Genomic DNA, 26,743 nt, shown 5'->3' with positions numbered 1-26,743 from the left:
GTAAGGTTGGGTTTTTTGCAGATGCATGAGGTTACGACTGTTCAGAATGATGATAAGATGAGGTAATGATTAATACATTGACTGTTTTATGGATGTGATAGGTAAAGAACTTTAGAGTTTAATTTGGGAGATGTTAACTCTTTAAACAACCTCTTCCGTGGTGCCCCAAATCCTAATGAGTTAATTGTTAGATGATTAATTTAATTGGGTAACAATTAAACATATTTAGTTGATTAAATGAATAACAGTCATCAGATTAACCCCTGTGCGGCCTCCGTCCACATCCAGCGAAAAATCCTATCGCCATTAGCATAACAAAATGTAATAATTGTACTTTTTTTTTTTTTTTTCAAATTATATCGTTTTATAGATACACCTCTCCTGAATCGAACCACGTTGTCCGATTTCAAAAAGGCTTTACAGCAAAAGCAAAACATTAGATTATGTTAGAGGAGTATATCGTAAAAGTAGCCACATAGCCATTTTCCGACCAACCACATGCATCACAAATAACCAAAAAACAGCTAAATGCAGCACTAACCTTTGACAATCTTCATCAGATGACACACCTAGGACATCATGTTACACAATACATGCATTATTTTGTTCGATAAAGTTCATATTTATATATAAAAACAGCATTTTACATTGGTGCGTAACGTTGACTAACTATTTTCCCTCAAATGCATCCAATGAAACAGCGCTACAATTTACTAAATTACTATTCGAAAACATTTTTAAAATGTAATATTGTCATTCTAAGATTTATAGATGAATATCTCTTGAAAGCACCTGTAATGCCAGATTTAAAATTAACTTTACTGGGTAATCATACTTTGCGATGAAAGGGGATGCGATACTCTGAAAAATAGGCTAACGTTACAGGTCAGCGCCATCTTGGAACAATCGCATATCACATCTAGTCTTGTATACTATTGTCAATAATCCCTTACCTTTGGTTGTCTTCATCAGAAAGCACTTCCAGGCATCCCAGGTCCACAACAAATGTATTTTCGTTCGAAAAAATACTCCTTTATGTTCCAAGAGCTTGTTCTTGTTAGCGCGTCTGAAGGCTGCTCCAAAACTTCCGTCGGCCACGGGACAGCCATTTCGACAAAATGCATTTTTTTCCCATTTAGGTTCGTTCAAACATGTCAAACGTTGTATAACATAAATCTTCAGGGCGTTTTTCAACAAGAGAGCCAATAAGATTCGAGGGGGACGATTGCATTGTGTTTCAAAATGTTTCGAAAGGGGAGGGTAACCAGGGGTGTCGGCGTCATAATGGTGATGGCCCTCTCCGTGTGACCACGTTCCACTGCGTCTCATTCATTCAGTTTTCACAGTAGGAGTCTCAAATCACTTTGTAAAGACTGGGGACATCTAGTGGAAGCAATAGGAAGTGCTCAATGAAGCATAGCTCACGGTGTGATTAATAGGCAACGTGATGAAGTTGAGTTCGCAATTCAGAATTCCACTTCCTGTTTCGATCTGTCTCGGGGTTTTGACTGCCATATGAGTTCTGTTATACTCACAGACACCATTCAAACAGTTTTAGAAACTTTAGGGTGTTTTCTATCGACAAGTATTAATTATATGCATATCCTAGCTTCTGAGTTTGAGTAGGAGGCCGTTTAAAATGGGCACAATTTTTTTTCAAAAATCGCTTTAGTGCCCCCTATCCTAGGGGAATGCCAAGAGGTTAATGAAAGTAATGTCACTAGACAACAGGATAGATAATAAACAGTAGCAGCAGTGTATGTGATGAGTAAAAAATGTTTGTGCAAAAAGGGTCAATGCAGATACAATGCCGATTTGATTAACTATTTAGCTAACTATTTAGCAGTCTTATGGCTTGGGGGTAAAAGCTGTTTAGGCTCCTGTTGGTTCCAGACTTGGTGCAACAGTACTGTTTGTCGTGTGGTAGCAGAGAGAAGCATCTATGACTTCAGTGGCTGGAGTCTTTGACAATTTTTAGGGCTTTCCTCTGACACCGCCTGGTATAGAGGTCATGGATGGCAGGGAGCTCGCGCCGTACACACTACCCTCTGTAGCACCTTGTGGTCGGATGCCAACCAGTTGTCATACCAAGCGGTGATGCAGCCAGTCTAAATGCCCTTAATGGTGCAGCTGTATAACCTTTTGAGGATCTGAGGTCCCATGCCAAATCTTTTCAACCTCCTAAGGGGGAAGAGGTGTTGTCGTGCCTTCTTCACAACTGTGTTGGTTTGTGTGGACCATGATAGATCCTTAGTGATGTGAAATCTGTGGAACTTGAAGCTCTCGGCCTGCTCCACTACAGCCCCGTTGATGTGAATGTGGGCATGCTCGGCCCTCCGTTTCCTGTAGTCCATGATCAGCTCCTTTGTCTTCCTGGCGTTGGGGGAGATGTTGTTGTCCTTCTCCCTGTAGGCTGTCTCATCGTCACCTGTGATCAGGCCTACCACCATCGCGTCGTCAGCAAACTTAACCTCTATGGGCAAGGCGGGACGAATTCGTCCCACCTACGTAACAGCCACCTGAATTTCAGTGGCGCGATTTTTTAATCGTTTGAAATACTATTACTTCAATTTCTCAAACATATGACTATTTTACAGCTATTTAAAGACAAGACTCTCCTTAATCTAACCACACTGTCCGATTTCAAAAAGGCTTTACAACGAAAGCAAAACATTAGATTATGTCAGGAGAGTGCCCAGCCAGAAATAATCAGACTACCCATTTTTCAAGCTAGCATATGATGTCACAAAAACCCAAACCACAGCTAAATGCAGCACTAACCTTTTATGATCTTCATCAGATGACACACCTAGGACATTATGTTATACAATACATGCATGTCTGTTCAATCAAGTTCATATTTATATAAAAAAACAGCTTTTTACATTAGCATGTGACGTTCAGAAAAAGCATACCCCCCGCAAACTTCCGGTGAATTTACTAACAATTGTACTAAATTACTCACGATAAACGTTCACAAAAAGCATAACAATTATTTTAAGAATTGTAGATACAGAACTCCTCTATGCACTCGATATGTCCGATTTTAAAATAGCTTTTCGGATGAAGCACATTTTGCAATATTCTAAGTACATAGCCCGGCATCACAGGGCTAGCTATTTAGACACCCACGCAGTTCAGCCTTCACCAAAATCACATTTCCTATAAGAAAAATGTTCTTACCTTTCTTGTTCTTCGTCAGAATGCAGTCCCAGGACTTCTACTTCAATAACAAATGTAGGTTTGGTCCCAAATAATCCATCTTTATATCCAAACAGCAACGTTTTGTTCGTGAGTTCTAGACACTATCAGAATGGTAATCCACGGTCACGAGCATTGCGCATGGCGTGACAAAAAATGTCTAAATATTCCATTTCCATACTTCGAAGCATGTCAACCGCTGTTTAAAACCAATTTTTATGCCATTTATCTCGTAGAAAAGCGATAATATTCCGACCGGGAATCTGCAATAAACTAAACAGCCGAATTAAAATACTCCACGGGGGCTAATCGCGCACACGCCTCATCCCATTGTCACCTAATGGGACACTTGAATAAGTCGATAATCTGTTTCAGCCTGAGGCTGCCTCGTCAACCTTCATGATTTTCCCGCCTTCTGAGAGCCTATTGGAGCCCTGGGAATTGTCACGTTACAGCTAAGATCCTTACTTTTCAATAAACAGATGCAAGACGCACGACTCCTTGTCAGACAGGCCACTTCGTGCATGAAACCTTGTCAGGTTTTTGCCTGCCATAGGAGTTCTGTTATACTCACAGACACCATTCAAACAGTTTTAGAAACTTTAGGGTGTTTTCTATCCAAACCTGAACAATAATATGCATATTCTAGCTTCTGAGTTGGTGTAGGAGGCAGTTAAAAATGGGCACATATTTTTCCCAAAATTCTCAATACTGCCCCCTAGCCCAAACAGGTTAATGATGCTGTTGGAGTCTAGCGCGGCCATGCAGTCGTGGGTGAGTAGGGAGTACAGGAGGGACTAAGCACACACACCTGAGGGGCCCCCGTGTTGAGGGTCAGCATATTTAAATCACAAGTCACCATTATGGACGTATGAAGGTTGGTCAAATAGATATAACTGTGAACAGTAAATCACAGTTATATTTGATATGATCAAATAAATAACTTACAGAGGTATGGAGCAGTGTTACTCCTGTATCTTAGCTTCCGCTTCATCTGACCACTTCCGTATTGAGCTGGGACCGTACTTCCTGTTTGAGTTTTTCCTTTTAACCATTTGCCAAATAGAGGACAAGGGGGAGCTTTGTATGCGTTTCTGTGTGTGGAGTAAAGGTGATCTAGAGTTTCGTCGACCTCTAGTTGCAAAGGTGACATGCTGGTAGAAATTGGGTAAGACAGATTTCGGTTTCCCTGCATTCAAATTAATTATGTTTCGTAGGTACTGTAGTAGCCTTGGAGAGACAAATTGCGACAATGGTGAAGTAAGTTTGTGTGCTTGTGTGGGTGTGCTCTGCATAGGAGATGTTACTGTTTGCTCTTAACACCTTTACCAAAACAAAATCCTGACATAATCCTAATTAGGGGGCTAAGTGCATGTTGACGACTGAGCACACCACATAGTCTAGACGGTGATAACTGCCCTGACACCTAGACTACCCCTATGGTTAGCAAAGCTGTAATGATCTACTGTGTGGTCATGCCTCCAACTCCCATTCTGAGCTGCTTTACATCGATGAAATAGGAACTGAAACCAAAGTGTCTATTGAGCAGCAAGCACATTGCTTTCTGCGATCTTATAACAGATAAACAGGATCTCATGCACATGAAACACTTATGCTGACCCTATTGAGCCCACGTTTCAGATGATCCGTTAGTCAGATGAAACAGAAAGAAACAGATGAGACCATGATCAAAGCCAGCCTCTGTAAAGTAGAGCGGGGCGTTGTTTTTGTCAGAAGAGTAGAGACTGGCTGGGTAATGAATGTGTCCCTGACTTGGTCTTAGCGCCTCTTATCCATCTCCCTCTCCCTGTTCCTCGCTAAATTGAATTTTCTTGCTCCTGGTTGGGTTGGGGCACTTCTTATCTTGATATTTTCACCAACCACCTCATCTTTGATAGAAATTTCAAACACACATATATTCACACATACACATACACACACAAAGCTTTGGTCTTATGCCAGTCAACAACTCATACTTAAAGACAGTACGGTCAGAGTGAGTGACGATAATTATGATTATCATATGTCAAGCGTGATAACTATCTCTTGCCCACCGTACTGGGTTTGGATTGCTGGTTTTGCTACTTATATTTTGGTCATGACTCTGTTATCATGCTTGTGGTTTTGTTTGGCTGTGTAATGTACATTTTCAACAATCTCTTTTATGAGTGCATTTTTCAGTTCCAGCTAGTGTACATCCAAATACAAGCACAGCTGGCAGGATGTAGGAGGTATCCAAACACCTAGTTATCAGTAATCAAAAGGATACATAATCATGCATGTAAAAAAGGGTAGCCTAACATTTGAAATATATTCCTTGTCAGCTCTGGTATCCAGTTAGACTAGATGTGATAAGTCTCTGTCATCACCTATACGTTAAGAAAGGAATGCATTTGTGCCGGAGTCTGGCCTAGTGGCTAGCCCCCCAGGACTCTAAACCATATACCATTGGCGATGTGGGTCCAAGGCCCATCTCTGTCCTTCCTCTCTGTTTCTGTCTCCCCTTTAACCTACATTTCTGACTATCACTGTCTTTAAAACAATAAAATATGAAAACAATTCTGGATAACAATTAAGTACCTTACTGTAATTGTTTTAAATTAAAATTAAGATTTTTTTTTTACAGAACTTTTGCTATGACTGTCTGAGAGTGGTCTGAGTGGGGAGGGGAAACTGAAAACTATCTGTTATTGGTAGAGAGGTTTGGAACTCTCTTTCTTATTAGTTTATTAACTCATTTAGCCCCTGGTGATGTCACCAGGCAGGCCAAAACTCCATCCCACCTAAACAGGTTGAAATTTCAGGTGGTCTTTTCAAACAGCTCATACACTAAAAGGGCATGATCATTTTCACAATTTCACAGTATTATTAAATAAGGAATGCCCTTTTATATACAGTACCAGTCAAAAGTTTGGACACACCTACTCATTCCAGGATTTTTCTTTATTTTTTTGCTATTTTCTACATTGTAGAATAATAGTGAAGACATCAAAACTATGAAATATCACATGGAATCATGTCGTAACCAAAAAGTGTTAAACAAATCAAAGTATATTTTATATTTGAGATTCTTCAAAGTAGCCACCCTTTGCCTTGATGACAGCTTTGCACACTCTTGGCATTCTCTCAACCAGCTCCATTAGGTAGTCACCTGGAATGCATTTCAATTAACAAGTGTGCCTTGTTAAAAGTTAATTTGTGTAATTTCTTTCATTCTTAATGTATTTGAGCCAATCAGTTGTGTTGTGACAAGGTAGGGGTGGTATACAGAAGATAGTCCTATTTGGTAAAAGACCAAGTCCATATTATGGCAAGAAAAGCTCAAATAAACAAAGAGAAACAAAAGTCAATCATTACGTCAAGACATGAAGGTCAGTCAATCTGGAAAATTTGAAGAACTTTGAAAGTTTCTTCAAGTGCAGTCACAAAAACCATAAAGCGCTTTGATGAAACTAGCTCTTATTAGGACCGCCACAAGAAAGGAAGACCCAGAGTTACCTCTGCTTCAGAGGATAAGTTCATTAGAGTTACAAGCCTCAGAAATTGTAGCCAAAAGAAATGCTTCACAGAGTTCAAGTAACACACCCATCTCAACATCAACAGTTCAGAGGAGACTGCGTGAATCAGGCCTTCGTGGTCGAATTGCTGCAAATAAATAACTACTAAAGGACACCAATAATAAGAAGAGACTTGCTTGGGCCAAGAAACACGAGCAATGGACGTTAGACCGGTGGAAATCTGTGCTTTCGTCTGATGAGTCCAAATGTGAGATTTCTGGTTCTAACCGATGTGTCTTTGTGAGATGCAGAGTAGGCTACCGGATGATGGTGTGATGGTGTGGGGGTGCTACATGATTCCATGTGATTTTTCATCGTTTTGATGTCTTCACTATTATTCTACAATGTAGAAAATAGTACAAATATAGAAAAACTATTTACAGTATATATAAACACCAGGAAACCACATTTTTGATTGCAGTGGGCCTTTTAAATGACTTATTTTGAGAATGAAAACATGAAGCATTATTGAATATACTTCCTGTTACCTAGTCACCTTACAGAGTCCTGAAAAAGGCAAAGTAAAATTTGTCACTATATGAATAGTTTGAATGTGAACATTGTGGGGGTGGCATAGTTGTGCACTACTCTGCTTCCTTGTGAAAAACCAAACTACGTGCTGTGAGCAGTTCTTAATTTGAACAGATGTTGTGTTGACCGTTACAAAAAGGAGAACATTAGATCACTTCAAAGCCATCACCAGGCCAGTGTGGCCACACAATGTGCCTGTGTCTTCACATCTGAGTTTGGCCTCTGGCAAACATACTCCAAACAGTGGTGACAGGGACTCTTGAAAACAGATGCCCTCGACAGTCAGCTAGCTCTGGTTCAGTTGAGTTCGGTACAGGACATTGTGTGACACCAGAGACTCAGCACAGTGTGGCCTCTCCACCAGCTGGAAGAGCAGGATTCCCCGGAGAGCACAACAACATATGAACTCGAAAGTGTTGAACCTAAAGAAGCGCTCAACTCTTATCCACATTCTGTCGACAGCATTGCTGTGTTAATGGTACAGTACATTAAGAAAATAACACCCACGCATTCTCATGGCTCCTATACAATACATGTAATAGATACCAACACTTTGACAGGTATGCTTCCCTCATCAGGGTTTCATCTTGTACAGTATATGTTGTGATGTCACAAGACCTATTTCCAATGGCAGTTGGACTTGATATTGGCTTGTGTTGGCCTAGTGTACAGCTGCATCCTGTGGGTTTAGAATCAGTGAAGCAAGTAATCCCTCTAAAGATTATTATTTTACGACTTTCATTTCTTTTGATGAGTAATATGTGTGATTCATAGCTAGATGTATGAGTGGCAGCATCTGTATTATGTTGGTTAGATGTTATTTTTCGACTCCACCAGTTATTATGTCAGCAGCAACTGTTAGCATGAGATATCTAATGTCATTACCTACCCACCCGGCACATACTGGTTGAATCAACGTCGTTTCAACGTAATTTGTCTTGTGCCGTGGAATCAATGTGGAAAATACATTGGATTTGAAAAAAGTTATCAACCAGCACTGTTTTCATCTGATTTCAACCTGCGTTGTAAATGTTGAAATTAGGGTAAAACTTCAACTTAAATATATTGAATTAACCTGACTAACATGTTGTTACATCGATCTAATTTCAACATAATCATCAGAACTATGTATACGTTTAAATACCACGTAGAAACACAACAAATATTTTACATCTTATATTCAATATACACTGAGTATACAAAACATTAAGAACACCTGCTTTTTCCATGACATATACTGACCAGGTGAATCCAGGTGAATGCTATGATCCCTTATTGATGTCACTTGTTAAATCCACCTTAATCAATGTAATTAAAGAAGGATTTTTAAGTCTTGAGGCAATTGAGACAGGGATTGTGTATGTGTGCCATTCAGAGGGTGAATGGGCAAGACAAAATATTTTAACAGGGTATGCTAGTAGGTGCCAGGCGCACCGATTTGTGTCAAAAATTGCAATGCTGCTGGGTTTTTTTCACACTCAACAGTTTCCCGTGTGTATCAAGACTGGTCCACCACCAAAGGACATCCAGCCAACTTGACACAACTGTGGGAAGCATTGGAGTCAACATGGGCCAGCCTCCCTGTGGAACGCTTTCGACACTTCGTAGTGTTCATGCCCCGACGAATTGAGGTTGTTCTGAGGGCAAAAGGGGGTGCAGCTCAATATTAGGAAGGTGTTCCTAATGTTTGGTATACTCCGTGTATAATGGGATGGTTGGAAGTACGTCGAATTCCACATTTGATTAGACATATTTATTTGAGTTAGAGGAGTAACTTTCAACGATTCAATGTTATTTAGGTAGTCTATGCAAATGAGTATGGAAGCAGATCAATGTCTAAATGTGTTGACATGATAGCTCAGCTTAATCAAACACACCTTGTTTCCATACATAAGCAGGGTACATAGAGGAAGGCATCTGGATGGTGGACTAATTCACACTGAACTGCATTTCCAGTAGGAGTCAGTGTTCATGCTGGAATCGTTGAACTGTGTCTTCACATTTTATATCAATATACGGCACCTTTTTATTTAAGTTGATGGCATGACGTTGAAACAATGACGTTGATTCAAACATAGCATTTTACTATCAACATCGAAACAAGATCAAATAAAATGTGTCTTATCAAAATAAAAAATTCAACACAATCTCAACCACCCCAATATAGGCTATTTTGAATATACAGTAGGATGAAAAATATTTATAGGGTGAATTTTCCTTGGAATTTAAACGTATCCATCGTTCTGATGATTATGTTGAAATTACAACCTGTTAGTCAGGTTAAGTCAATGTATTTAAGTTGAAGTTTTACCCTAATTTCAATGTTTACAACGCTGGTTGAAATGAAATGAAAACAGTACTGACTGATTACTATTTTTTAATTCAATGGTATTTTCCGCGTTGACCTCACTTCACAATAGGTGGACAAATTACATTGAAACAACGTTGATTCAACCAGTGCGTGCCCAGCGGTATAGGCGCCTGAGCAATGTGGCAAACGAAGCAGCTTGCATCCCCACTTTCAAAATGAACATGATCCAGTGGGTCATTTGTTATTTTCAATGATTAGTCATGTTTGGAGCTAATCTGTATTACAATAGATATGTCCATTTTATATATGATATAATAATTAACAGATTGCATTTTGCACCCGTCGTCGCCTTAAGATGAATGGTTTTTGACCATTCTAAAGTTTTGCTCCGCTGTTTTGGTTCAGTGCGGTTAGAAAGCACAAGTTCCATCACTGGTGTTTAAAATGAAAAGGCACCTGCCTAAATATATATTTTGTTGTGCTATTGTATCGTTGTTTAATTTTCCGATGCACTCAGGGTGTTGTTACATATCATTTTAGTGGCGTGCACCAAAAGCAAATTCATTGTATCATTTCACTTCGCCTGTAAGAACGATGATGAGCCTGGCAGCCTGGCATCGCTGTATCGCTGCCTCTGACTCTGGGTAGCCTGCCCTTCCATCAGCCTACCAGAAAACTGCATGCTTAGTAGTTGTGTCTGTATGCGCATATGCACAAAAAGGGAAAAGTACAGGATATTTGTATCTCTATAAAACAGCTCTTCTTGGCTTGGTAAGTAATATCGACCAAATAAGCCATTTCTACTCTCGTTGCATCAAATGTGTATGCTGCAGAGACAAGTTCATTTGAAACATTGTCATGGTGACACTGTAATGTGACAGCACTTCGAACAACAGCGCAACAAAAAAAACGCTGTTGGGGGGGAAAAGGAGGGAAAGCAGGATGGTCATGTGCTTGCTGAGACTACCCTTTGGTTAGTCCTCATACTTTTCATGATTATTCTGTTTCTTCACGATTTGTTGTCAACTATGTAGCCTACTGTGTTGTTTAAAAGGCCTTTTATTAAACAGAATTACAATTTAAAAAGAATCGGATAATGATTTATAGTAGCCTAGTCCTGTAAGTGCAGGCTACATATTTGTTCAAATATAAACCCCTTTTATTTCCTCATCTTAAAATGGAAATATTTATAAGGTAGGCTACAGTAAAATGATTTTTGTTCAAATTGTGTGGTTTTAAGAACCAACACGCAATTACAGTATGCAGTGCTGTTCATTGTTTCTATTCATCCAGTTAGGCCCACACAATAACAACATATGCAGGCTGTATATGAGTAGCATGGTAAAACATGTTTTGGTATGAAGTAGGTTGGAGACCCCTGCTCTAACCCAAATTGTTAAAAAATGACCCATATTGCCAGAACTTTATTATTTCTATTGCAGATTCAGGGCAGCAATTTATCTATATATATAGCTGGTAAAAAAAAAAAAAATACATTTTATAATGATAATGATCAAATTCATAATACGTTAGTAATATTATGTTTATGTGACCAAATTTAAATGCAACACTCTAGTTTGCATTTTCAAGTTGACAGTTCTTGTTCAAAGCCCTACCAGATAACACTGCCATATTGAGAAAGACACTTTTTGAAAGATAAATCGACATTCACATCTGTAATTGTGCTACATTATTGTGATTGCATTATTTTGTGACAATAAGACAATGAAAACTTAATGTGCAATTTAACAATGTATTTTGTTAACCTACGAAGTACAGTACATCATTCTAATTCATATTGGGTAAAACAATGTTATTACTCCCATTTCCAATTTCATTTCCTCATTGTCTTGTGTTATCCTGACCACATTTTTAACAGTTTGGACTGTCAATCTATCACTGTGGGTGGGATTGTTGAGGAGCAGGATATTTGTGAGTCACAGAAACAGAGTTTCAGAACTGCCAAATAATTATTGAGGGTGGGATTTTCAGGGAAGGGAGTAGATTAGTAATCAAGTCATTAAAACAATTTTTCAATATCATTTTTTGGTCCCCCTGTCTAACCAGTGGGTAATCAAGTATATATTTGGGAGATGAAATTACACATACCAGAATAATGTACATTTCATGTTTTTAAGATTGATATTTTTTTGCACTCTGATTGATTATTTGAATGCTTATCATCTCACAATCAGAACTATCTGATGAACCCATGTCTTAATCACAGTTATGGAATGAATGCATTCCCATTAGAATACAAAGTAAAAGTTATTCAGAGACCAGAGTCAGGGAGGTGCAGTCAACATGATCCCTTTAGCCCTTTGACCTTTCCCTGTGCCTTATGCATTCAGTTGAATACAAATAAACCTTAGCTGACCCCTCTGTTTGTTGCCTGTTTAAGAGACCTGCCAAGCCCTCTCGTAGTGTAGTATCCTCTCACTAATCTGCCCTAATGAATGAATAATCATGCAGCTCAATTTTAGACCCGTCATCCTGTTTCACTCTCTCTCTCTTGCTCTCTCTCTCTCTCTTGCTCTCTCTCTTTCGCGTTAAGTGAGGGGGAAACATAAGCGCCTCTCTCTCTCCCGGGCATTGCTGGTGGCTGATTAAAAGGATGCCAGGTTCGTGCTCACCACCCCCACTGTGTTTATTGTTATGAAACTGATTCAATAACTCAGGGTCTTTCCCACCAGACCTAAGGGAGTTGACAGAGAAGGGTCCTCGCCGAGGCCATCGGGAAGCCTATGTGTTTAGACTCATTATTAAACTGGGACCAACTGGGCCGTCCACTGGGACGCCTGTCCAAAACACAGACTTGCGAATGCCTGTGACACTGTCCAACTTGTGATGTCACTTGTCCAACTGGCTATGTTACAGGAAGGGAACAACCATCCTTACCATTACTAATATTAAGTGATGTTGGGTCATTATGGTGACGGTATAGCACTTATCTGGAGTGAGGTCAATCTACTGTTGAGGTAAGGAATGGACTAGGAAAAAACTGATCATAGAATCATATATTACCTGGAGTGTATTCACCATGTCACTTGCGTCAAAGCAATTATTCTTTAGACAGTACAGAAGTTCATCACAAGCAAGTCATAAGCTAAATAAATCGATTATGAACTGTCTATTGTGGCGCTAGCTTCTCAATCGTCCGTTCACCATAGGGTTCACCAAAAGGGTTACTCTTCTGTCTGTCAGAAAAATAATAGTTTTACTAGTTTGAGTGGTTGCTGTGCGACTTGGACAGCCATCACCATGGGAGATAGAACTGTCTGGATGAGGCTCACATCATCATGTGCTTCCCATCCCAATCCAAGCAACACTGACAATTTGTCCCGGGCTGAAATAGATCAAATTATGATATTATGGTAACTGGTTCTCAGGCTTAACAGTGTTAGGCAGTTTTAAGTATACGTGCTGTTTGACCATTGGCAAGGGGACCCTGCTAATTCAATTGAACAAACGCACCTATTCATGTGCGGTAAAATGGTGATTGTTGTTGAATCTAAAGATCGCAAGTCACCATTATGAAACGTTTGAAGGTTGGTTAAATAGATATACAGTAACTGTGAACAATAAATCACAGTTATCTGATATGTTTAAAATAAATAACTCACAGGTGTTTGGAGGCCGCTGTTCTTCCGCTGTGTGAATCCTGACTAACCTGAAGCTAAATGCTCCACTAACCTAAATTAACCAAAGAAACAAAGAAAGGCCAATGTGTTTAGTGAGTTCAATACTGTGCAATCTCTGTTTTCATTGGCATTAGGATTAGTTAAACAAAGCTAACCAAATAGATGCTAATCTCAATAGATGTATCCTAGTGTTTTTCCTTTGGCTACATATCATTTTCACTAGTTCATGATGGTACAGTATAGAGTCTAATGGGTTAAGATTAAGAAGACTATGTTTAGGTCCCTTTGACCTGGATGTACTTGTGTTGTTGTGTTTATGCATACAATTATTAGGAGTAGCAGTGGTGATTTTAGCATGTCGGACTTGGTGGGGCAAACAACCAATTTTTGAAAGATGCATGCCAGCAAAGCCACTACACAACTCTAAACAATACATGAAATGCATTATAACGGTTACAAACAGCGACCACAAACTTTTAGGTTTTACATCAATTGGGTCTACATTAAGCTGTCCCAAGAGTGGAGCTTATGGCTGACTTGCTTCAATAAGTATGGAGCCGCATTCTCCTTCAATAATAGTGAATGTCGACATGAGTTTTGACTTTTGAACCTTTTGAGACCCTTTCAGACAAATGTTTTAAATACTTAAACTCAGACTTGGACCAAACACCCTCTCCACTGAATAGCAGGCAGGGGAAGCAATGATTACTTTAAGATGCTAGCAGTTAGCCACTGCTTCCTTCCAAACCACTCATTGTTGAATTTGCGATTTCTGACTAGTTGTGTAATGTTTATGTACAATGGCCGATGAGCACCGAGACGTTTTATATCTAATTTCTCTTCATATGACAAGGATTGAAAAGGATTTGCCAGTAGATTGTCAACTTGATTCATGATGATGACTGCTAGCTTGCTAGCTAAGATTGATATACTGTAGATATAATTCTTGGATGGGCACAACTAATGCCTTCTTGGATGGGCACAAGTAATGTAACTCTATGGCAGCACCCAAAGGGCTTGAATTTTCGAGCTCTCCCCGTAGATTTTGCGGTGACGTAGTGTCCCCATGAGTGACAGAACACTGAGCCAATCACGGCGCAACTAGAATATTACCAAACCTACGCTCTGTATTTCCGCTGGCTGTCCCACCACCACAGAAAGCACTGAGCTAGGCTGAAACACCTGCATTTTGGAGCTGCCTTATTCAAGAAAACAAAAAAGAGACCATGTTTGTATGCGGCTTTATTAACTAAATACATTGTTTGCAAACTGAAATGTGACACGTATTATTACCAAAATAACATGCAAAACATCCCCCCCCCCAAAAAAAAATGCCACTTTGCCACTGAGGAATAGTAGTTTTACTCCAGTGTTTCACTGTCAGCATGAGTGTTTGGCTAACCGCCAACTAGTTTCTGATGCTCCAGAACACATTGTAATCTTGTGTCTGAGTGAGAGCTTTCTCCCTATGTTAGGTCCATCAGCTTTTGTTCATGGTTAAACCACTCTACATTCAGAAATGCTCACTGGGAAGTTCCTGTAACGTTTGAACTCTTTGTTAGAGTACTTAAACACAGTGTGAGACCTGTGGTTCTATGGAAACGTCTAGACTATTATTCATTCATTAAACAGGGTGTCCTACATGTGTCCCAATTACCAGTGTACAATGGCACAGACCAACAACACTCTGCATGAGTTAGGACATCATGTTAACTTCTACACAAAGGTGACACCAAGATCGTGGTGGGGCTCACAATGACATTGTGTAATTAGACTTAGTTAAATTGGGATCCATCATTCATCAAGGATCCGCATGAATGTTTTCAATTAGTTTCAGTTACACACTGTATTATGGTGTGAGAACACACTCTCACATAAACTATAGCTGAATATACCCAGGGAAAGACATCCAACATGTACCCCCTTGACAATGGACACCGGTGACACAAAAGTAAACAAACGAGCTACAGACTAAAATCAGTTGAACGGAAATGACATTTGTAAGAGTGAGCAAAAAGTGTGAGCTACGCACATTTATGGGAGTGAAGGGCAAATGCGTTGTGCGGGGGTGCTGGGTGCGACAGCCAATGTGGCGGGCTTCGTGTGGCGGGGCTTCGATAATCCTAGATGGCAGCTGATCAAACACCACGCTTTTTTGCATGATGTGTTCCAGGTTAGCACAGGCTCCCCTAGTTCTCCCTGCTGCTCCCACTGGAACCTATAGGCTGTGTGGCCAACAATGTCCAGCCCTCACAAACCACTGGCTAGCGTAACGTCCAATATGGCACAGGTTTATCCAGAGCACAATTCCATGTGTCATCCAGCCAATCAGGTCTCTGGGCTTGACTGACCAGGTAGGAGGACAGAGGACAAAACACCCTTCTGATGAGTTACATCATACAGGCGGAGGCTCATAAGCCAAAGCGAGCTGTTGGCAGACGTTGAACCTGATGAATGTCGTCAGTACGCCTGCAACCTTCAAAAGACTATCGCAGGTGTGATGAGAACATCGGTGTGGTCACTGAGCCATGAAGGAAGAGTTGTCAACACAGTCTAAGTAAAATAATAATCACCAGGGTGTGTAACCTACTGGCTTCATTAAAGAACATTAATAGAATAACCTGTGCATGATTAACTTCAAAGTCAACCAAATACTAAGCATGTTAAGTCCAGTTTATCCCAGGGTCAGGTAGAGGTCACAACTACATTATTTAAGATTCCTCCCTTGCATGCAAAAACTCTTGAGATAAGCATTTGAAATTGACAGTAGGCACAGACCACATTCTTCAGTGTCAGTGTTCATATTTGTTTCCTAAAAAGAAACCAGATCAACGTAAGCTTTAAATCTGTGAAAACTTCAAAACAAGACCTAAAATAACCCCAACATCATAGTGAATCGAACCTGTAAGGCCAACGAAACTCGCATTTTGACTAGCATAAACATTCTCGGACACTGATTTCCCATGGAATAATGAAGTTGTATTTTATTTGGATGAACAGACAGACAGTGTACACAATGTCTTCCCAAAAACTCTCTCAGCATGCCTCCCGCATCGGCACATACAGTAACTCATTTGCATAACATACAGGGATGCAAACTAGTCACCTTTCGGCGAAATTCGCAGTTTTGAATCCAAAATAGGTGACCTACGTGATTCGTGTAGATCTGATGAGAAACATTTGGGAGAGGGGGGATTTGGATCACTACTGGCTGTAAACGAGCGAGTGATGCGTGTTTGGAGCAATTCTGGCTTAACATAACAACAGAATGCAGCATGCGACTGAAGAAAGAAGAGACAACCAATTTACTAGTTACAGCATCAGCGTGCGCTCTGGAAATGAAGCTTGCCAGTTACAGCAGCTTGTTCCCTGAACGATAACGAAGGTGTAACGTTAAGTGAGAAGCCTGACCACTGAGACGGGGGTGAGAAGGTGATGAAGCGTACTTCATGAGCTGTAACCGAAAAACTACTGGTATTTTGAAAGTTTGAGGTGAGGGAGAAAGTGTGGTGGAACAAGTATTAACATTGTTAAGTATCTTGTTAGCTGGATCAAATTTTTTCTCAAGACTTGTGTCGTTTGCAGTGTAACGGCTGTCTGTAAGAGGGAACCAAGGTGCAGCAGAGGATGTGTTCATCATTAGAATTTTAATTAAAAAAAGCAAGAGAACACTACAAAATGAACAAAAATGACAGCAAACAGTCCTGTTAGGAAAATACTCTAAACAGAAACAATTACCCACAAAACCCAAAGGAAAAACATGCTCCTTATGTGTGACTCCCAATCAGCAGCAATGAGCTTCAGCTGTGCCTGATTGGGAGCCACACACATGGCCCAAAACAAAGAAATACCAAAACATAGAAAAAGGAACATAGAACGCCCACCCAATGTAACACCCTGGCCTAACCAAAATAAAGAACAAAAAACCCCTCTCTATGGCCAGGGCGTTACAGTACCCCCCCCCCCAAAGGTGCGGACTCCGGCCGCAAAACCTGACTCTGAAGGGGAGGGTCCGGGTTGGCCTTCTTACGGCGGCGGCTCAGGTGCGGGACGTGGCCTCTGCTCCACCCTTGACGTCGCCCTCTTATGTGGCGCACCTGGCCGCGCCAAAGGTCTGGTGGGCGACGCTGATTGCGCCCGGCTGACGACCGGCGATGGTTGCGCCCGGCTGGCGGGCGACCCTGGTTGCGCCCGGCTGGCGGGCGGCGATGGTTGCGCCCGGCTGGCGGGCGGCGATGGTTGCGCCCGGCGATGGTTGCGCCCGGCTGGCGGGCGGCGATGGTTGCGCCCGGCTGGCGGGCGACCCTGGCTGCGCCCGGCTGGCGGGCGTCCCTGGCGGCTCCGACGGCACTGACCCAGGATTCACCAGGCTGGGGAGACATGATGGATGCCTGGCCCTGGGCACAAGCACAGGACTCACCAGGCTGGGGAGACAGGACAGAGGCCTGGCCCTGGGCACAGGCACAGGACTCACCAGGCTGGGGAGACAGGACAGAGGCCTGGCCCTAGGCGTAGGCACAGGACTCACCGGGCTGGCGGGCGTCCCTGGCCACTCTGGCAGTTCAGGGCAGTCTGGCCACTCCGGCAGTTCAGCGCAGTCTGGCCACTCCGGCAGTTCAGCGCAGTCTGGCCACTCCGGCAGTTCTGGCGACTGTTGACTGGCGGGCAGCTTTTGACGACTGTTGACTGGCGGGCAGCTTTTGACGACTGTTGACTGGCGGGCAGCTCTGACGACTGTTGACTGGCGGGAAGCTCTGGACAGGTGAGACCCACTGGAGGCCTAGTCCTGGGAGGTGGCACAGGACGGACCAGGATGGGCAGACCCACTGGAGGCCTAGTCCTGGGAGGTGGCACAGGATGGACCAGGATGGGGAGACCCACTGGAGGCCTGGTCCTGGGAGGTGGCACAGGATGGACCAGGATGGGGAGACCCACTGGAGGCCTGGTCCTGGGAGGTGGCACAGGATGGACCAGGATGGGGAGACCCACTGGAGGCCTGGTCCTGGGAGGTGGCACAGGATAAACCGGGCTGTGGGGGAGCACTGGAGTTCTGGTACGGACACTCTTTTTACCCACACTCCAGGCTGAATGCCCACTTTGGCCCGGCACGGGCGGAGAGCAGGCATTGGGCGAACTGGACCCTCCCAGCGCTCTGGAGACACAGTGCGCAACGCCGGCGCAGGATAACCTGGACCGAGGAGGCGCACTGGAGACCAGACGCGCTGAGCTGGCACCATCCGCCCTGGCTCGATGCCTGCACTCGCATGGCACTTGCGGGGGGCTGCTATGTAGCGCACCGGGCTTTGAACGTGCATTGGTGCCCCCGTGCGCCCCACAGCATAACACGGTGTCTTACCAGTACCACGCTGCTTCCGGTAAGCACGGGGAGTTGGCTTAGGTCTACCACCTGACTCCGCCATTCTCCCCGTGTGCCCCCCCCAAAAATAATTGTGGGGCTGCCTCCCGTGTCCGTTGCGCTCCCTCTCCTCATACCAGCGCCTCTTAGCTCTCGCCGCCTCGATCTCCCACTGCGGGCGGCGATAATCCCCAGCTTGAGTCCATGGTCCTTTCCCGTCCAGGATTTCCTCCCAAGTCCATGACTCCAGATAGCTTTTCTCCTGGTGCCCCTCCTTGTGCTGCTCCTTCCTCTGCTGCTTGGTCCGTTGTTGGTGGGTAATTCTGTATCGGCTGTCTGTAAGAGGGAACCAAGGTGCAGCAGAGGATGTGTTCATCATTAGAATTTTAATTCAAAAAAGCAAGAGAACACTACAAAATCAACAAAAATGACAGCAAACAGTCCTGTTAGGAAAATACTCTAAACAGAAACAATTACCCACAAAACCCAAAGGCAAAACATGCTCCTTATGTGTGACTCCCAATCAGCAGCAACGAGCTTCAGCTGTGCCTGATTGGGAGCCACACACATGGCCCAAAACAAAGAAATACCAAAACATAGAAAAAGGAACATAGAACGCCCACCCAATGTAACACCCTGGCCTAACCAAAATAAAGAACAAAAAACCCCTCTCTATGGCCAGGGCGTTACATGCAGTAAAATCTAGGCAACAAATACCATTGGATTGCTTTCTTTACATTTTTTTTTTAGCTGTGAGTCAGGTTCACATTAACCACTTTTTATTTTACACACAGAGACTAATCATGTAGATCATATTCTTTGTTGTTGAATTAGTTAAAACCTGCATTTCCCCCTAGCAGGGATTTTTTGCACGTTTCAATGCAACAACAAAAAAGTGTCACCTTTTTAGGCCCTCAGCAGTTATCATCCCTGAACATTGTGTGATAGGCTGAGAGACTTTCAATTATGTAAAACATTACGTTACCCCCTTCTTAAACTGAACATACCCTATTTAATAACCTGGACAAACACACAGAAAATACCCTCTGAGAAGTATACAGTAACCAAACACATTCAGAATGCTTTGATCGTGTGAAAACTCAAAACAGGCCTCCTAATAGTTATTTGGGGTCTAACCACATGACCCATGTGATCTTCTCAAAGGAGACACTTTCTCTTGCAGGTGCACAGGGCAGCTCGGTGTTCACGTCCGTTTGTGTGATATGAGTCTCTGTGTCTTTGACTGAGCTTTCAGTCCTGACAGTGTCCAGTTCCCGTTCCACTGAGGCATTTATATCCTTTGGAGCCCACAGTCTCACAATGTCCACCACCCTTCTCCTGAAGGGTAACCTAGGCAACATTGGTTGCTTTTTCCTCGGAGCATCCTGTTTCCTTGAGGGGTAGTACGACTGACTAGGCACAAATGAGTCAATGCTCAACTCAGTTTCTTGTCCCGTGCCAGGGACCTCATGTTCTGAAACAACCCCAAAGTAAGGTTTGAGCCTGTTGTAGTGTACCACGGCATGATAAGGTTCATTACACTGTACTACTTCATACAGCACATCTGACAGTTTCTTTGCCATTTTGAAAGGATCCTTGAATTTCTTTATCAGTTTGGGTGACAACCCCTTTTTCCTCTGGTAGTCTCTAAGTCAAACATATTCATTTTCCTCGTACCTCTGGGTGTCATATTCAGATCAAAGTATTGCTTTTGTTTACCTGTGGCTTTTAGGTGATTTCTTTTTACAGCTTCCCTTAGTGTTTAAATACCCATACACCTTTTTCACATACTGAAAAACATACTGTTTCCCTTCATTTTGTTGTGTTCCCATAACCACATCAACTGGTAAAGTCATTTCAGTACCAAACAGCGCCCTGTATGGTGTAAACCCCGTGGAAGATTGAACACTACACCTGTATGACATCATCACATTTGGGAGTAACTCATCCCAATTTCTTTGATTGTCATCAACAAAAAGTGCCAGCATGTGGATCAGAGTTCTGTTCATTCTTTCCACTAAACCATCTGATTGTGGGTGGAGTGGTTCGTGTTTTGTTCATTTGTAAAAGATTACACATCTCTCAGAAAAGATTAAATATTTCTCCCGTAGTTGCTATGGATAGAGAGAGGAACGCCTAGCTTCAACACAAAATTCCTCTACCAGTTTCTTGGCCACTGTTACTGCTTCCGGATTGGGTACGGCATATGCCTCTGACCACATAGTAAAGTAATCTGACACAACCATAATGTGTTTGTTACCTCATTCCATCTCTGTAAATGGACCCATTAAGTCTACAGCTATCCTCTCAAAAGGGCGGCCTGTGACAGAACTTGTCATGGGTGCTCTGGGGACTGGACCCTGTAACTTGCATGCAGCGCACGCCACTCAGCCCTTACACCACTGCTTTATGGCTCTCTACCAGCCTGGCCAATCTTGCTCTAAATTTACTGGTGAGTTTTTCAACTCCTAAATGGTCTCCTGTTCTATCATTGTGGATAAAGCGACAGTTGAAGTCAGAAGTTTACATACACCTTTGCCAAATACATTTAAAATTAGTTTTTCACAATTCCTAACATTTAATCCAAGGAAAAAAATCCCTGTTTTAGGTCAGATAGGCTCACCACTTTATTTAAAAAATGTGAAATGTCAGAATAATAGTGAGAGTGATTTATTTCAGCTTTTATTTCTTTCATCACATTCCCAATGGGTCAGAAGTTTACATACACTCAATTAGTATTTGGTAGCATTGCCTTTACATTGTTTAACTTGGGTCAAACATTTTGGGTAGCTGTAACGGCTGTCTTCTGTGGAAATGGACCAAGGTGCAGCAGGTTGCGTGTTCATCATGATAATTTATTAAATAAACGTGAACACGGGAAAAACAATAAACAAAAGAGAACGACAGACCGACAGTTTTACAGGCTAAGTACTTACATACAGCAGTGCAAAATCAACTACCCACAAAACCAAGTGACAAACATACTCCTACATATATGACTCCCAATCAGGAACAACGATCCCCAGCTGTTCCTGATCAGGAGTCACAAGACCAACACAGAACACAAGACTGCCACGTCCTGACCCCAAAACTACAACAACAGCTCCATCTGCTGGTCAGGACGTGACAGTACCCCCCCCTCAAGGTGCAGACCCCGGAATGCACCTAACAACGAAAAAACACCAACAAACAAAATCCCCAACAAAACCCATAAACAATAACCCCTAAACAATAAGGGAGGGAAGGGAGGGTGGCTGCCGTCAACGACGGCACTGTGCTACACCCTCCCTCCCCAACCCACCTATCCTGGAGGTGGCTCCGGTGCAGGACGTGGACCCTGCTCCACCCTCGGCGTCGCCCACTTCGGTGGAGCCGATAGCTGCGCCAGGCAGACGGACCCCTCGAGCCGGGCCGGAGGACAGGAGGGCCCCTCTGGCTGGGCCGGGGGGCAGGAGGGCCCCTCGGGCTGGGCCGGGGGGCAGGAGGGCCCCTCGGGCTGGGCCGGGGGGCAGGAGGGCCCCTCGGGCTGGGCCGGGGGGCAGGAGGGCCCCTCGGGCTGGGCCGGAAGGCATGCGGGCCCCTCGGGCTGGGCCGGAAGGCATGCGGGCCACTCGGGCTGGGCCGGAAGGCATGCGGGCCACTCGGGCTGGGCCGGAAGGCATGCGGGCCACTCGGGCTGGGCCGGAAGGCATGCGGGCCACTCGGGCTGGGCCGGAAGGCATGCGGGCCACTCGGGCTGGACCGGAGGGCTGGAGGACCACTCGGGCTGGACCGGAGGGCAGGAGGACCACTCGGGCTGGACCGAAGGGCAGGAGGACCCCTCGGGCTGATCCTGACAGGCCGGGCACCTCTGGCAGAACAGGGCAGTCCGGCCACTCCGGCAGAACAGGGCAGTCCGGCCACTCCGGCAGAACAGGGCAGTCCGGCCACTCCGGCAGAACAGGGCAGTCCGGCCACTCCGGCAGAACAGGGCAGTCCGGCCACTCTGGCAGAACAGGGCAGTCCGGCCACTCTGGCAGAACAGGGCAGTCCGGCCACTCTGGCAGAACAGGGCAGTCCGGCCACTCTGGCAGAACAGGGCAGTCCGGCCACTCTGGCAGAACAGGGCAGTCCGGTCACTCCGGCAGAACAGGGCAGTCCGGCCACTCCGGCAGAACAGGGCAGTCCGGCCACTCCGGCAGAACAGGGCAGTCCGGCCACTCCGGCAGTTCAGGGCAGTCCGGCCACTCCGGCAGTTCAGGGCAGTCCGGCCACTCCGGCAGTTCAGGGCAGTCCGGCCACTCCGGCAGTTCAGGGCAGTCCGGCCACTCCGGCAGTTCAGGGCAGTCCGGCCACTCCGGCAGTTCAGCGCAGTCCGGCCACTCCGGCAGTTCAGCGCAGTCCGGCCACTCCGGCAGTTCAGCGCAGTCCAACCACTCCGGCAGTTCAGCGCAGTCCGGCCACTCCGGCGACTGTTGACTGGCGGGCAGCTCCGACGACTGTTGACTGGCGGGCAGCTCCGACGACTGTTGACTCCTGATGCGTGGGGCAGGTATTGGACGTACCAGCCTGGAGACACGCACCTCCATGCTAGTGTGTCTAGCGGGAAACACCGGACCGAAAGGGCGCACTGGCGGTCTTGAGTGCAGGGTTGGCATCACCCCTTCCGGCTCGATGCTCCCCTTGCCCTGGCACCTGCGGGGCGCTGGTACTGGGCGCACTGGGCTGTGCGTCCGTATAGGCGAGATGGTGCGCACCTCAGCGTAACATGACGCCCTCCACCTCGTACGCACCTCCCTGTAGTCACGGGTAGCTGGCTTACGGCTCTTCCCTGGCCTGGCCAAACTACCCGTGTGCCCCCCCCAAAAAAAATCTTGGGGCTGCCTCTCGGGTTCCCTTAGCTCCCTTAACTTGTCCGCCCAGAATTTTCTTTCGTCCTGCCAGGTCCATTCTTCCATTTCCTTCTCCTGTGGCTTCCTCCTCTTCTGCTGCTTGGTCCTTTGGTGGTGGGTAGTTCTGTAACGGCTGTCTTCTGTGGAAATGGACCAAGGTGCAGCAGGTTGCGTGTTCATCATGATAATTTATTAAATAAACGTGAACACGGGAAAAACAATAAACAAAAGAGAACGACAGACCGACAGTTTTACAGGCTAAGTACTTACATACAGCAGTGCAAAATCAACTACCCACAAAACCAAGTGACAAACATACTCCTCCATATATGACTCCCAATCAGGAACAACGATCCCCAGCTGTTCCTGATCAGGAGTCACAAGACCAACACAGAACACAAGACTGCCACGTCCTGACCCCAAAACTACAACAACAGCTCCATCTGCTGGTCAGGACGTGACAGTAGCCTTCCACAAGCTTCCCACAATGAGTTTGGTGAATTTTGGCCCATTCCTCCTGACAGTGCTGGTGTAACTGAGTCAGGTTTGTAGGCCTCCTTGCTCGCACACACTTTTTCAGTTCTGCACACAAATTGTCTATGGGATTGAGGTCAGGGCTTTGTGATGGCCACTCCAATACCTTGACTTTGTTGTCCTACTTTGTTGTCCTACTTTGGAAGTATGCTTGGGGTCATTGTCCATTTGGAAGACCTATTTGCGACCAAGCTTTAACTTCCTGACTGATGTCTTGAGATGTTGCTTCAATATATCCACATAATTTTCATGCTTCATGATGCCATCTATTTTGTGAAGTGCACCAGTCCCTCCTGCAGCAAAGCACCCCCACAACATGATGCTGCCACCCCCATGCTTCACGGTTGAGATGGTGTTCTTCAGCTTGCAAGCCTCCACCTTTTTCCTCCAAACATAACAATGGTCATTATGGTCAAACATTTCTATTTTTGTTTCATCGGACCAGAGGACATTTCTCCAAAAAGTACAATCTTTTTGGATATAGGACTCGTTTTACTGTGGATATAGATACTTTTGTACCTGTTTCATCCAGCATCTTCACAAGGTCCTTTGCTGTTGTTCTGGGATTGATTTGCACTTTTCGCACCAAAGTGCATTTATCTCTAGGAGACAGAACGCGTCTCCTTCCTGAGCGGTATGAAGGCTGCATGGTCCCATGGTGTTTATACTTGCGTACTATTGTTTGTGCAGATGAACGCGGTACCTTCAGGCATTAGGCAATTACTCCCAAGGATGAACCAGACTTGTGGAGGTCTACAATTTGTTTTCTGAGGTCTTGGCTGATTTCTTTTGATTTTCCCATGATGTCAAGCAAAGAGGCACTGAGTTTGAAGGTAGGCCTTGAAATACATCCACAGGTACACCTCCAATTGACTCAAATGATGTCAATTAACCTATCAGAAGCTTCTAAAACCATGACAAAATGTTCTGGAATTTTACCAGCTGTTTAAAGGCACAGTCAACTTCTGACCCACTCGAATTGTGATACAGTGAATTATAAGTGAAATAATCTGTAAACAATTGTTGGAATAATTACTTGTCAAGTACAAAGTAGATGTCCTAACCAACTTGCCAAAACTATAGTTTGTTAATTAACAAGAAATTTGTTGGAGTGGTTGAAAAACAAGTTTTAATGACTCCAACCTAAGTGTATGTAAACTTCCGACTTCAACTGTAAGTATCTCATATACGAGCTCATCTGGTACAACCCCTCTCCAGATGGTGTCATCTGTCTCATAGTTTTGACTCTTAAGGCATAACACCTTATTCTTCACCTGTAACACCCCCCACACTTTGAAAGGCCTGAACTTTGGCTCCGATTGCAACGCCACAGGGAGCTCTGCTCTACCCTCTTTTTTCCATGTCTTTAGCTGGGAGACCACTGGGTCTCTATCCTGTGCTTCCAAAAGGAAAGCTGCATTTTTGGGTACTGCCTGGCTTGTTTGAGCTCCAACTACAGGCTCAAAGTGACATCCTGAGGCTTGTTTACGATGGCTCTCAGATTGACAGTGGCCTCCTGTGAGACAGCTGTGTCCACACTATCTGTCTGTGTGTGTCGGCCTGACACACCATCAGCATTACTGTGCAGTCTCCCTGGCCTGTGGATAATATCATAGTCAAACTGATCCAGTTTCTCTAACCAACCATCTAGCCAACTGTCCCTAGCCAACCTCAGTGAGCTGTGATCAGTTCTCAGTAGAAATTTCCTCTCCAGCAAAACGTGTTGGAAACACTACCACAGCAAGAAGCTCCTTCTTCGTATTTGAATACTTCATCTCCTGTTTTGACAGTGCCCGACTGGCATATGCTACTACTCTCTCTCTCTACCCTTGTATTTCTGGGAGAGGACTGCCCCTATGCCTGTGTCACATGCGTCGGTATCCATGATGAAATCTAGATTTGGGTCCCGGGAAACCCAGTATGGGGGATGTGGTAAGCTTGGACTTTTCCCCTTATCTGTTAATCTGTACAAAGGCTCCGCCATAGCTGCAAAATCTGGTATGAAACTCTTGTAGTATGACGCCAGGTCTAAAAAGCTTCTTGCCTCTGTCAGTGACTTGGGGCTAGGCCATGACCTGACTGTCTCTGTTTTCATGGGGTCAGTGGACACTCCCACAGCCCAAGATGATGTGTCCCAGGTAGCTCACCTGCGATCTGAACATGTGGCACTTAGATGGCTTCACCTTAAGTCCTACCTGCTCCAATCTGCTGAAAACCTTGTCTAAACGCTTCACATGCTCTTGGAATGTACGACCAAACACTATGATGTCATCTAAGTACACCAAACATGTTGTCCACCCTAAATCAGCCAAAGCCAGGTCCATGAGATGCTGGAAGCTGCTTGGAGCATTTGTCAACACAAACCTCATGACCTGGAATTCAAAAAGCTCTCACTTTGTCACATAATACGTTTTTCAACGATCCTCGGGGTGCATCTCGACTTGCCAGTACCCATACAAACACACACACGCACACACGTACACACGGGCGTACTTGCGAACTGATGAGAATGATTTACATTATTGGTCCCTCGCCACCATGACTGTGTCATTTTATCTCTCCTATTGTGGATACTAACAGGCCATAACGCTAACCACTTTTGATTATGGCTTGCTGACTACGTGTTTTGTGACCCAGTTATTCTGCTGAATATCAGAAGGACCGTTCCCATTGAACTGCATTTGACAAGGTCACCATAGGAGTGGCCCATCCTTCCTTTCACAACAAAGACTAGCATGGTA

General features: G+C 44.3%; 1 protein-coding gene across 2 annotated transcripts in view; it reads left to right on the top strand.

Moving 5' to 3' along the window:
• LOC106580749 (G-protein coupled receptor 4) overlaps positions 1-26,743 on the top strand; it is a 51,413-nt gene that overhangs the window by 21,965 nt on the left and 2,705 nt on the right. The window contains exon 1 of one of the 2 annotated variants that reach the window (XM_014162117.3): positions 4,229-4,369. The exons of the other annotated variant lie outside the window; for it this stretch is intronic. The gene's annotated coding sequence lies outside the window, so the exon portion shown is untranslated. Of the gene's footprint in view, positions 1-4,228; positions 4,370-26,743 lie in introns of those variants that run through there. 2 annotated transcript variants of the gene reach the window in all.

The sequence above is a fragment of the Salmo salar genome, chromosome 20 (genome assembly GCF_965601325.2).
Source record: "Salmo salar chromosome 20, fSalSal1, whole genome shotgun sequence".
NCBI classification, from domain to species: domain Eukaryota; kingdom Metazoa; phylum Chordata; class Actinopteri; order Salmoniformes; family Salmonidae; genus Salmo; species Salmo salar.
The sequence above is the reverse complement of the archived record's forward strand: the minus strand, read 5'-3'. Positions and strand labels throughout refer to the sequence as shown.